The sequence below is a fragment of the Ambystoma mexicanum genome, chromosome 11 (assembly GCF_040938575.1).
Source record: "Ambystoma mexicanum isolate Mex_15411 chromosome 11, UKY_AmexF1_1, whole genome shotgun sequence".
In the NCBI taxonomy this organism is placed as follows: Eukaryota; Metazoa; Chordata; class Amphibia; order Caudata; family Ambystomatidae; genus Ambystoma; species Ambystoma mexicanum.
This window is the reverse complement of record NC_090934.1, coordinates 18,987,690-19,000,872: the sequence shown is the minus strand read 5'-3', so window position 1 is coordinate 19,000,872 and position 13,183 is coordinate 18,987,690. Positions and strand designations below refer to the sequence as shown.

The window sequence follows — 13,183 nt, the reverse complement described above, 5'->3', positions numbered from 1 at the left end:
ACCATTTGGTATTGTGTAAGTATGACACAAAACCCCTTCTCCCTCCAACAGCTACAAGAGTGTAGTACCCTGGCTGCCACTGTCAAAAGTTAGTCCTACTTTTATGTTAATTGCCCAGTGCTGTTTTTTTTTATTTGGAAAATCTGATCACCCTACTCAGTGCTGAATGATGGCGGTGCCCCAGTGCTGAAGGGTGGCAGGGCCCCTGTGCTGAACAGAAGTCCAGAGACGCAGCTGATGGAGCGTTCATCCCTCCTTGAATAGAACAACACTGCACAGCGGGTGGGCACTGTGTTAATCAGAGAGGAAGGCAAGTGTTTGAACTCCACAACAAGCTGCCAAAAGTTTGGAACTTCATAATACATGGGCCCGGGGGGCCCAGTGAAGATACTTGCTGAGGCTGATGGGAGGGGAAATGATATCCCTCAGGTGTAGGGGGATCCCTAGGGAGCCAAGTATAAGAGAGAGAAATGCTGAAAGAAATATCCAGAAATATATACCAGAGGAGTGGCTGTCAGTTGCTCCGAGCAGGCGAGAAGACCAGAGGAAGGGGGAACCAAATGTCAAAAGGAACCGATAGAAAACAGATTCCAAGAGAAAAGCCCCATAGGGGGGTTCCCAAGGAAGCAGAATCTATAATATCTCTGCCAAAAGGCACTGATAGAAAACAGAACCCAAGAGGAAAACTCTAAGGGGTGTGTGGACCAGACACGATAGGACAAAATAATATTTATTTGTACAGGGATTTCTCTTCTCTGACCGAGTTTACTTCACCGCTTCTATTCTTCTGGGTCATCGCTTGATAAGGATCAATCTTTATCCATCCTTTTCTTTTGCCCTATGGAATCACAAAGCCCACTCCACAGAGGAGGCTTCATCCAGGCCCTCTTCTTCCAAACTGGGAGGAAGGAGCAGTCCGTTTAGTTAGAAAAGCAATCTACTTTTATACACGGCGCCTGCTTTTATACATGCCTCGTACCAATCCCATTGAGCTCTCCCCTTTCCAATGGGGTTGGGGATGGACTTTGCCTCCTTCCAGGCGAGCCAGGCGGCCATCCAATCTGGGCTAGTAGCCTCCATGACCAACTTTTCTGGAGGCTCCTCCCCTTTTTCTAGAGACGGGTTTTGTTTTCTCTGCATCTGCCTGGCATCCGCTATGTTTACTTTCTTAGGGCTCTGTGGTCCCCCTCTGCCCTTATTATCAGCGTTGACTTGTATCGTGCCTCTTATATCAGCGTGCATCTGCTAATTCGGGATGCGGCACAGTCATTTTACACTCCTGAATCCTTTCAGGGGACCAACATCACAGCGGGACCGGCTACCACATGTCCACCTTCCAGCACGCCCCCTGGCTTGGACTTCCACCGGAAAGTGTTTTCCCTGCATTTAGATAGCAGGTCTTGGGTGGCTCACAGGGTGACACAGTAAAATATACACAATAAATAGGTGTAAATACACCAGGACAGAGGATCCAAAGGGAAGAGTCTAGAGGTCTACCAAAACTGCCCTCAATCATATACCAACTGTTAAGACAAGCAAAATGTACATTGACAAGGCTTGTCAAGGTTAATTGGAAGGAGCCTGCAAGTTGCCCAAGTCACAGGAGTTGGATACCTCCTGAGAACTGTTACATATCAGAATTAGCAAAGCCTAAACAGAAGACTAAACATTTTTTTACCAGAGAAGTATAACTACTATAAAGAGGAATCGGCCAAGAGGGATAACTCTAATTTTGTATAAGACTTTTGTTTTGAACACTTGTTGTAACAGTGTAAAGAAGCCCCAACGACTTGGGGAACCGGAGAAGGACATTACAAAACACGTAGAGTGGAGGTGGTTACGCACCAACAACCAACCAAGCCGGATAATTTATCTACAGAATTTGTTTGCTTTCTTCAGTTAGGTAGCTTAGGCGTGGCACAGAGGACGTTTTTATGTTGTATAAGACGTCCTGCCGAGCACCTTTAGAATTTACTTTATTAGACAGGTACGCCTCTTCATAGTGATAGGGCTAGTTGAGGAATTTACTTTTCTTTTTGTTAATAAAGATCCTGTGTCAAACATGTCTAGTTGTCAGAGTCCTACCTTTGGACCTTCTCAGGTTGGTGTGTTCTCGTGACATTGATGTGGTGGTGTTTATCAACCCTAACAGAACAGACATGTTCTTTTACATATTCCGTTGAGGATTGTATATGAAATGTTAGTGCCGAGCTTGAATAATTTTTACTCTTGGGTTATGATTTAATGACATACAGTCAAAAGCATATAAATGCACGCATAATGACACCTTCTTTTCCTTTTTATAAATCACAAAAGTCTGAAGAACACAAAATTAAATGAAGGTCTCCAAATAAAATGCAGCGAAGACCCGAAAGCAAAGCAGGTGGCACATTTTCAAGAGGTTGTAGCTACCTGGAGTACTCCTTGCATTGATTTCTATTTTAAAGCCTAAAAGTACATTAAACCACTGTTTCGATCAGTGTTTTTAATCACAGTTCTTTAAGGTTTCTTTTAATAGAATACCTTTTTCCTCAACCAGCAGCACAAGGGTATCCATGGAAGACCCCCACCCACCCGGTGGTCTGATTATTGCAATAAACCATGAATTACCCATTGGCATGATGAACAAAATGGCCTACTAAAAGTAACTATTTAGAGAAACCTCTCATTAATGTTTACTGGAATCTGCTGCAGAACAATCTACAGTCTTTTTTTAAAGGTTTTTGATGAATTGTTTGATACATGGTATAATGAATCTAGTCTTGGTTATGTTCTGTTAGCGGGCAATGCACATTTCACAGTCCATATTTAGAAAACTATATACATATAATTCATTCCATTTTGACGATGTGGTTTTCGATTGTCTAGATAAACAAGGCTATCTTTGAGCTAATTTATTTGTGAATTGGTTGTAGTAAGTCAGACATAGGAGCCGGACAACAAGACCTGTTTGGTTCAGATGGTTTATTAAAGCAATGAAAGAAAATCTCCTCTAATCCCCTATCTCTTTGATGGATTCCCCGTCCTGGAAAACAACAAACGGGTGCTTGTCAGGATGTCTCACAAATGAACTCTTCTGTCAAAATCTATGCTAACCTACCTTCTTCCCTACCACAAAGCAAGAAAGAAATATCTTCAGCTTAGTGTACGGTTACTCCCAAGTTGTGGGGACTGGTTTTCTTACCCTTATCAAAGAGTTCTCAGTCTCTTTCAGCTCTTGGTTTCGTAGAATACTTCCAACAAAAAAGTCTCACAACTGTTCCTACCTTTCAGGTAGTTTATCCCTTCTCCTGGATGAGTTCTCCTGACATTCATAAGTCTGTATTCACAACAAATTAGTCCGAGGCGAGTCCAGTCTTCGCCAGACAGCTCACGATTTTCCAGGAGTGTGCTATTGGCAGAGGAGTGCAAAAGCACTAATTTGGAACATTTCCCCTTATTTTCTTGGAGTTATTGGTCGAGACTACTAAGTACTGACAGAGTATTGGCACTTTAACAGAAGTCCAACCTACTCCATATAACGTCTGCGCGTGAGTCCGAGGCAAGTCCAGTCTTCGCCAGTCCTCGCCAAGGAGGCGTGAGGAATAATGGCATCCGTAACGGCGGTAGAGGACATGAATCTATCCGCAGCCGTTCACCCCCACACGAGAGCAATATTTCGGTTGCCGCAAGACCAGCGTGGTAGAGCAGTGTCGGCTCGTGGAGATCCAAAGGAACAAGGTAAGGTTTGAGACCGAATGAACCCTGACTGCGAGAGAGAAACAGGGAAAACACACAATGATATTGTTGGGGGTGGGGAAGTCGACGGGAGAGGTGGAGGGGACGGCGTCACAAAAGACACGATTAATCACAAGACGGCTGTCGGGTCATTAAGCAGCAATGCAAAAGGTCCTCAAGACGATGATCTACAAGAACAAAACAAAACAAGATCAAAACAATAAAACAGAAAACAAAAAGAAAATGGTGACAAACAGAGGAACTACCAGGAAAGTGAATACCTACACAGAAGGTGGGGGTAGCAACCACAACGAATGCAGAAGAAAGGGCAGAGGCCTACAGGGGAAAGTGAGGATATCAGAATTGGCAAAACAAGCAGCAAAGGCTCTCGCAACAGACATGACTGTAACGGACGCCGAATTAACGGAAGTGGGCATTATCTTAGGCGATGAGCAAAATAAACTTGTAGACAACAACACATGTGGGGCTGAGGGAAGAATGGACATGGAAAAACGAAAAAGCGCAAACAAGAGCATGAACTAAGAAAGTAACGACTCATGACCACTATTAAGGGCTACAAGTTGTCCCACAAGCCAGCACCCACAATAACCCTAAGGGCCTTAAAACTTCTGCAAAAGGGCTCCTGGCACCAGTCCCGGCGCCAGGCTCATATGCTGTAAGGAAGACAAATAGCAGGTTTGCTTTCAATTATAAACATGGGAACTTTAAATCCAACATGGAGGGCACCGCATAGCTCAGTTCTTAAGAACCAAGCCATGCTGTCTAGTGCTTTAGGTGTGGTTGGGCCTGGAACTACTTTGCCTGGAACCTACTTTACCTGGGCTATTTAAACCACACCCAAACAGCAGAACACGCTTCGCGTTATTCTGCATCTAACTGCATGACGCTCACTGTGTTCAGCTCCTGGTATTCAGCAGTTCCCTGCAGTCCTGCAAGAACAAGATTACTCTGCCTTACCTGGGAGTACACGATCCAGCATCTCAACCATCCCTCGTTGGAAGCCCGCAACCTGTGGAAATAAAGAGAGAAGAAAAGCATCAACATCACTCACCTGTGAGTACTAGCTTGAGGAATTCGTGCAATCCGCTGTCGCAGCTTCCACTCGAACAATGTGACCTGAAATAACAAGAAATGGAATAATATTAAAACCCACACGGTTTCAGAACATCCAATTCCATTATTCTTACCTGAATTCCGTTGCGCTATGTTGCGCTTCCATCCAGAACACCACAGCAGCATCCTGCAAGGGAAAGGGAGAAATATTCAGGTTTGCTTTCAACATTTAACAAACACCCTGCACTCTATGAATTACTTACCTTAACGGATGTCTGTCTGGGCCCAGGTTTCATTGTTCTCACGTCCACTCGTAGCTCCACAGTGGCCTGTGGGGAGAAGAAGAAGAAGAGAACACAGGTTAGCATTAAATAGACAATAAAAGAACGCAGCGCTTCGCGCTTTCTCTTACCTAAAGCGTGCATCTCCACCCGGCACGCCAGCACCAAAAGTCTTTCACACCTGTAAAGAAGGAAATAAAGAAATGAATAAAAATTCTGCAAACCACCATATAAGAGCAGACCAAGACTGATAAAACATCAAAGCTACCTGTCTACAGCAGACTTGGGGTACAGCAGGCCTGGACCCGGACGAAGGCGCACTGCACCAGTGAAGTAACTCGGTCGGAGCACCAGCAACCGCTAAGCACCCCTGCACAAGAAACACAGGACGGATAGCTCACCATACTCGAAAATAAGATTCATTATTTTCACGTTGGGCAACTACTTATCCAGGTTTCCAGACCTAAAAGCTTTCCAGACGCCCCAGGGATATCAGGTGAGCATAACATGAAGCAAGGAGAGGCAAAGGGTGATAAAATCAACGAGTCTATACCAGATGAGAACGTACCAGAGAATAGCCATGAAAAGAGAGCTAACTTCGAAGTGGAGACTCTGACCAATACGCAAACACCGATTGTAGACCTAGATGAATCAATCTACTCAAACGCATCAGACATAATGATAACAAGTGACAAAGGAGATGCTCACAGCGAAGAAACAGGCCTAAGTGAACCAGAGGTCGATCCAAATCTACAAGAAAACCAGGGCATTAGGCAGGACAAAAGCGAGGACGGATACGAACGATTAAAGGAGACAGAGCCGAGCAACGATTGCCAAGAACAAGTCCGGAAAAAGCAAACATTAGGCTCAAACATACAAGAACATAGAAAGTTGGAAACCTTAATCCATCGGAGGAGACGGAGATGCGAAAACATACAAAAGGTTTGGAAAAGAAATACATACCCAAGTCAGACGCGTACTTCAAATAGTAAAAAACAAACAGCAATCACCCTTAATAGGGAAGAGGATAACTGAGTCAAGTCACAATAACGAAATCTCAGTCGCCGACGAGATAGGAGAACAGGAATGGTGTGAACATTTTATCAAAACAATGAAGGGAAAAACAACAAAAGTAGTCATAAACGACAAGGGAAACACGGACAAAAGTTACACTAGCCTCAACCAAGTTAGAGCAAAAGCAGACCTGGGAGCAAGGCCCAAGAGGCATGACACATTGCAAACCTATCGCCTAGAGAAAAATCTAGACCTTCTAGTAGGAACGCAACTAACCTTTAGTGCTGAAGAAGCAGACATAACAATTTCATCCCAACACGAAACGAGATGCCTGCAATCAAATTTCGCGTCAAAGAGATGCATCCAAAAAGAACTCAAACATGACTGTGATACCAATCAAAGGAAGGTAGCTCTTAGAACAAGCTCAACACAAACGGATAATACGTACACTGAGCTAAAGAGGAGTGGACAACACAGTGTAGGTAACAAAGGTACCAAAAGAAAGTCATCAGTAAATGAAAAACACACTGTCCTTGAGAAGGAAAGAATAAATGGTGAAATGGACAACCAGAGGAAGAACCTGCGCAAATAGGTCGGAGCCATCTATCCATAGCTGCCGGAATGCAAATACATAACAATGTAATGGCAGCGTTATCCATCTCTCTGGCCCCTTACATGAAATTATACAAATCAATTAGTGAAAACCTAACGGATTATAACGCACTACTGGCCTTAATGTTAACAAAACTGTCGGCACAAGAAATCACCGCTCTAAAAATCAAAGCAAGGTTAAACCATGAAGCAGAAACATCCGCAGCATGGCAGCAAAGGTTATTTGATTTAGCAAGCGGAGACAGACATGAGAAGGACCAACTAACAAGCACATTGCTGGAGTCGCTTAAATGGATGCGAAAAACAGTGGAGACTGCAAAGCGAAATCAAAAAATCATCAGCAAAAATTATAAGAGGATATTAACAGACGACAGGGAGGGCATGCAAGATTTGACAAAAAATTTCCCAAAACAAAAAAAAGAAACCTATAGGATCAGAAAAAGCGGCTGAAAAAAAAATTAGACAGCAAAAAGAACAACACAGGAGATAGGAGTAATAAAAGAGCAAATTAAGAGCAATAAAGCCGTAAAAAAGATTCAACAAGGAAGGAAGGAGTAGTAGTAACAGGTAGACCCCAAAGGGCCAACAAAGATATCACCATAGTAATAAAGGACAGAGGGAGAAGAGAGAAAAGCACGGAAAAGGATGTGCTATATCCAGTCTTTGGGGTAGTGCAAGGGTCGAGAAGCACAAAAAATAAAGTAGAAAGTGATAAAGGACAGCAAAGAAAGAGGAGGAAAAAGAAGTAAACAAACCTAAAAACATTAAAGGGGTCAGAGAAATCGAAACACAGGGGCCAGAACATTCTTTCGAAAACATTAAAATGACTACGGACTTTGTAAAAAAAAAACCTTACGGCAACAATACAAGATCACAGCCAAGCAAGACCTCAAATAAAAATGAAAGACAAGTACGGATCGAAATCTCGGAGGAAATTAGTGAGACGGACGCAATTAACGACTCCAGAGAATTGATTGAAGACGCATCCTTTTATATTGATGAGGTGGCAAACATGTCCATACAAAATTCAAAATGAAGTCAAGAGAGAGAACGACAAAAGCTGAAACCGCAAAACATCGGATCAGCAGGAAAAAAAGGAAGTGAGAGTATTCAGTCCGACTCGGACGAGGATGAAAGTGAGGAACGAAAAGGCTTTATAACAATGGATCAGAAAAGAAAGTTAATAAGCAATAAAAAAGAGTGGAGAGAAGAGCAAGAGAAGAAACTGGAAAGAACAAGAACAAACAAAAACATATGGCAACCAACACAGCCGTCCGGGGATCATCAACATGGACAAGAAACAAAAAGCATGCAAACACAAAAAGAAGAGTTTGGAAATAAGACAAAGAAGGTGCTAATTGAAAACATGCTAACAGAAAATGAGGATAAAAACTTGAATAGTAAAAACGTGATGCATTTACTACACTGCCTTCCACAATTGAAGAAACTGAGGAATGAGGATATAGCGGTGGTCGAATACACCGACGAACAACGAGTCAACCGAGTGATCTTGCACCTGAAGTCGAACTCAGCAAGAGAACTTGTACTCAGAGAAGGTAACCAATAGCAAGGTAACCAATTGAAGAAACAAGGATACGAAGTATGAGACGTAAACAGACAGGCGGAGGCTATGATCAAAGAACCATACACTCAAAGACGGAAAAACCTATCAGCTGTCCTGCAAATAAACATAAAAGAGAAGGAGAACATCAGATAGAAAACTTTAAGATAACGGTGGAAAACCGAAACCCGAAGCAGAGGGAGCAGGAAAGGGAAGAGAAAAGAAAAGACGAGAAAAAAACAGGAAACAAAAAAGAGAGCTTAAAGAGAGGAATAAGCTTGCAAGAAGATTGGCAATGGTTGGCAAGTTCCTTAGCAGAAGATGAACAACATCAATAGCAAAATAAGGAAGAGCAAATAGACCTAGATGTGGTGATTTCCTGGAACACAAGAGGTTTCAAACACCTAACGAACAAAGAAAACAAAGAACTTAACACAGCCACAATAATCTGTCTACAAGAGACATGGTTGTGGGATCTACCACTGTGCCAGAAATTCGACATCTGTATTAACCCAGCGAGAAAAGGAATAGGGGGAGACCATCAGCTGGGCTGATCACTTTGATAAGGAAAGGAAGAGGATGGCGAATACTAGATACAGGCAACCGAAACAGTTTCATGCAATGGACATTACTACAAAACAAAAGAAACAAGGACACTGAAGAAAAATCAAATACACTGGTGATACATGCATACTAGAATGCAGTAGGAATTACAACAGACGTCTTTTTAGATGCAATCACAGAAATAATGGTGTCCAGATTGGAAGATAACCTGCAAACCAGGACAATCATATGTGGGGATCTTAACATAAGGTGTTTGAACGCAAATGGCACAACACGCCTGGAGCAACTAACTATGGGCACCTCAGGTTGACAATGACCATAACCTACTGAAAATGATACTGGGGAGAGAGGAAAAAAAGAAAAGAAGCGACTCAAGGGAAAGGAAAGATTAAAAAACTGGAATTGAATCCAACTGCCAATCGTCTACGGTTGACAAAGGATATAATGACACTAAAAGGTCAACTAAACTAGGACAAAAATAAATTGGCAGGACAGCATAACTACAAGATATTGCTGGAAATGTATGTAGTAAAAAAGACTGGTTTAAAACAAGATGCAATAATCCCCATACATAACCACAGTGTCCAACTCGTGAAAAGAAGAAAACAACTAAGAAGGGAATTAAGAGAAATGAAAAGATGGTATACGAAGAAAAAACAAAGAGAAGTGAAGAATAGACAAAGACAGTATAACAACTGGCTAGTGGAATTTAGATACAGAAGAGCACACGAACAAGGGGAGGCCATGTTGAAGACACTGTGGAAGAAAAATACAAGAGAAACATGGGACCTAATAAATACATGCACACTGAAACAGCAAGAGAGGTTAATCGTGGTGTCTCTGAAGAAGAGTTGATAAAGCATTATGCCCAAGTGTTTGCAGCGCTGGAAGAGGATTCAGATCTGACGGAAGCAATACGGGACAATGCCTGGACGACAATGATGAACGAAAAGGAAATTGAGTGCGCAATCAGGAAATTGAAAGACTCATCAGCCGCTGGGCCAGATGGCCTATCTAACATCCATCTGAAAAAAGACTCTAGAACATGGGCAATAATAATAATCTGTTTAAAAAGATTGAAACGCAAAGGAAAATTCCAGAAATCTGGAACAAGAGCATAACGGTACCAATTTATAAAAAAGGACAGCGAGATAACCCGAATAATTATCGGACGATATCCTTACTAGCTACAACTGGAAAGCTATTTGCTGCAGATCTCTAGAAGAAGCTAACAAGATGGGCAGAAATAAACAACATCATTGACCCCAACAATCTGGTTTCACAAAGAGAACCAGTACGGACCTAAACCTCTTTATCTTGACAATGCTAAAAACAAATGCGTTGGAGTTCAAAAGGGAACTGCACCTAGCGTACATAGATCTAAGTCAAGCATTTGACACTGTAAACAGGTGGATGCTGTGGGAAAAGCTAAAAAAGGGGAAATGTCCAGAAGAGTTATTGAAGCCAATAAGGGCGTTACATCAAAATACGTCAATGCAAATACGACTAAGTGAAGAAGGTGAACTGTCATCAAAAGTCAAAATCAAAAAGGGTGTAAAACAAGGCTGTCCCCTCGCAGCAACCCTATTTAAATTGTATATTGCGCATTTACCAGAAATAACAACTAAATCAAGACACTTTGCACCGAAACTATCAAGAAGTTGCATTAATCTGTTATGCCGACGATATAGTCCTATTGGACGAAACGAGAATAGGCCTGCAGCGGCTTTTAACAAATCTGCAGAAGTACATGAAAACAAATGACCTGGTGATAAACGTGGAAAATCTAAGATCATGACAGTGGGTGGCAGTAATAAAACATCAATGAAAAAATTTAAATGGGAACTTGGAGGAGAACATCTGGAATTAGTGTCTGAGATAAGGTACCTAAGAGTCGGATTTAATACCTCAAGAGGGGAAAATAACTGGGAAGACATATTGTATATGAAAGTCAAGAACTTAAGCTTCCAAGGAAGAATAATAAGTGGAAGATTTGGGAAATTGTCCCTGAATCCAGTACGATGTTTACGTGCAGAAGGTAGTCCCCTCATTAACATACGGAAGTCAAGCAGGAGTGAATTTATCGCACAAAATCTGGCCCAAGTTGGAAAGTTGCTTTTGGAAATCACTATTAAAACTACCAAGAAACACACCAATAGTAGCAATCAGATCGGAGCTGGGTCTAGAGTCCCTAGAAGCAACAAGGAAATGGAAATCTTTGGGACTAATGAGAAAACTCAGCGAACAAAACCCGGCAGAAGGATACAAAAGGTTTATAGTCCTAATGTAGGAAAACATTTTTCGACTTACAAAAATGTAGAAAAAAAAATGTAGAAAACAATAATGTCGAAAACCTATACATATAATGAAAAGAGTCAATTTTTAGAAAAAAAGTCGAAATAAAAATGTCAATTAGCACTATCAATAAATAAATAAACAAGAAGAGTATCATTTACTAGGGGGGGTCACCCCCCCACCCCTCCACAACCCTCTCACCCCTCATACTCAACACATTTTAATTATATATATATTTATTTCGAAACAATTCTAAAAAATGTAGAAAAAATTCGACATTATTGTTTTTCGACATTATTGTTTTCTAAAAAAAAAATTCGACATTTTGACTTTCAACATTATTGCATTCTACATTATTACTGACCACCGATACAAAATACTGGCAAAGAAAGGGCAAGGAAAAAAGTTCCACCCATTTAAGCCACTGGAAAGCTTTAAACCAGCATAATTAAAAGGAGCAAATAAAGGACGAAATCGATGCCCGTGATCACGTAAAAACTCTGTTTTAAAGAAAGACAATGGTAAGAAAAGGAAAAGAATGTGTGATAAAAGTTTGCAAATGTAAACTGTATGTGCACAATAAAATGAAAAATAAAAAATAAATTCACAACAAATACAAAGTTCACTCGTGGCTCCTCCTGGGTTGTTCACAATCTTAGCCTTGTGTTGGCTTCAAGTCTTTTCACTCTGCATGATTTCTCCATTCTTTCACCCCCTCATAGGGTAGTTGGTTTCTCAGCCCTGGGTGGGATACAGGCCTGGTAGGCTCTCCTGTGGTTATTGCTTTTCTCTCCCCTCCTGGGGTAGTCGTATTCTCAACCCAGTGTGGATTACGGGCCTGCTCAGAACTGCTTTGTTCGTTGCTTCTCTCACCCGCTTTTGTGCTACTCTGGTCGCTAGTCCTGTGTGGGCTACGGGCCTGCTCAGCATGGTTTGGTCTGTTGCTTCTCTCACCCCCTCCTGGCCTCTAGCCTTGTGTGGGCTAAGGGCCTGCACAAACCTGTTTGGTTTATGGGTTCTCACACCCCCTCCTGGGTTATTTGTATTCTCAGCCCAGCGAAGGCGCGATTGCGGCCTCACCCCTCTCCAGCTGCTCCTCTGATCGTGCCATGTACCTTCTCTACAACAGTGCTTCTCTGTAGTGGAGGCATTCTTTCTGTCCCATACGGACCCGCCACCTTGACTTTGCTCTGGTGTGCGCGGTCAGCTATTCTGAATTGTTTCTCCCTTCTCTGGGTATCAGCGGGACAAGCCGCTCGTACGTTCCATTTCCTTTGGTTCTGCTTTCTTCCTCAGTGATCCCCGGCTTGTCGAGGTTTACGCCTTTGTTGAAGCGCAAACGCTCTGCTGGCTGCCTTGGGTCGCAAGTCACCACGCCTACCGTCTGACTTTCAGCTCATCTGCGCACGCCAGCATTTCTCACTCTCCGGCTGATTCTCACCTCCTCGGTTGGCGTCCTACTGTATTTAGGTTCCTCCCTGGAATGGAAGGGAAGATTCTATTGGTCCTGGTCTTTTGTTTTTGTTTGTTTTATTCGTATTTATATAGCGCACAACAGCCCGAGGACATCGTGGCACTTGTTTCGGTACAATGCTTAGTTACATGGTCATTAGCAATATATATGCAGGTTGTAATATAGTTACATAGTCATTAGCAGTATATATACAGGTTACAATATAGTTACATTACATTTGTGTTATATTACAATAAACATGGCAGAAGTGGAGGAGGCAGTCCGCCACTTGCTAGTTGAGGAGAGTGGCCTTGAGGTTGTTGCGGAAGACAGAGATGGAAGTTTCAGCTCTAAGGGTGGCAGGGAGTGAGTTCCAGAGTTTTGGTGCAATATAGGAGAAGCCTAGACCTCCCGCTGTGTCTCTCTTTATGCGTGGTATGTGTAGCTGGTTGGTGTACTGAGCTCTGGTGGGGCGAGTGGATGGGGTCCTTGATGTTGCTTCAGATAGGTATGCTGTAGCGGTTTTGTTGATGCATCTGTGAGTGATGGTGAGGATTTTCAGAGTAATACGGTCTTTGACCTGGAGCCATCGGGCTTCACGTCTGGCGTGGG

The 13,183-nt window shown here is 42.5% G+C and overlaps 1 protein-coding gene across 20 annotated transcripts in view; it reads left to right on the top strand.

Moving 5' to 3' along the window:
• The window catches only part of MACF1 (microtubule actin crosslinking factor 1), a 1,825,008-nt gene that overhangs the window by 1,037,786 nt on the left and 774,039 nt on the right, over positions 1 to 13,183 (top strand). The window lies entirely within an intron of this gene.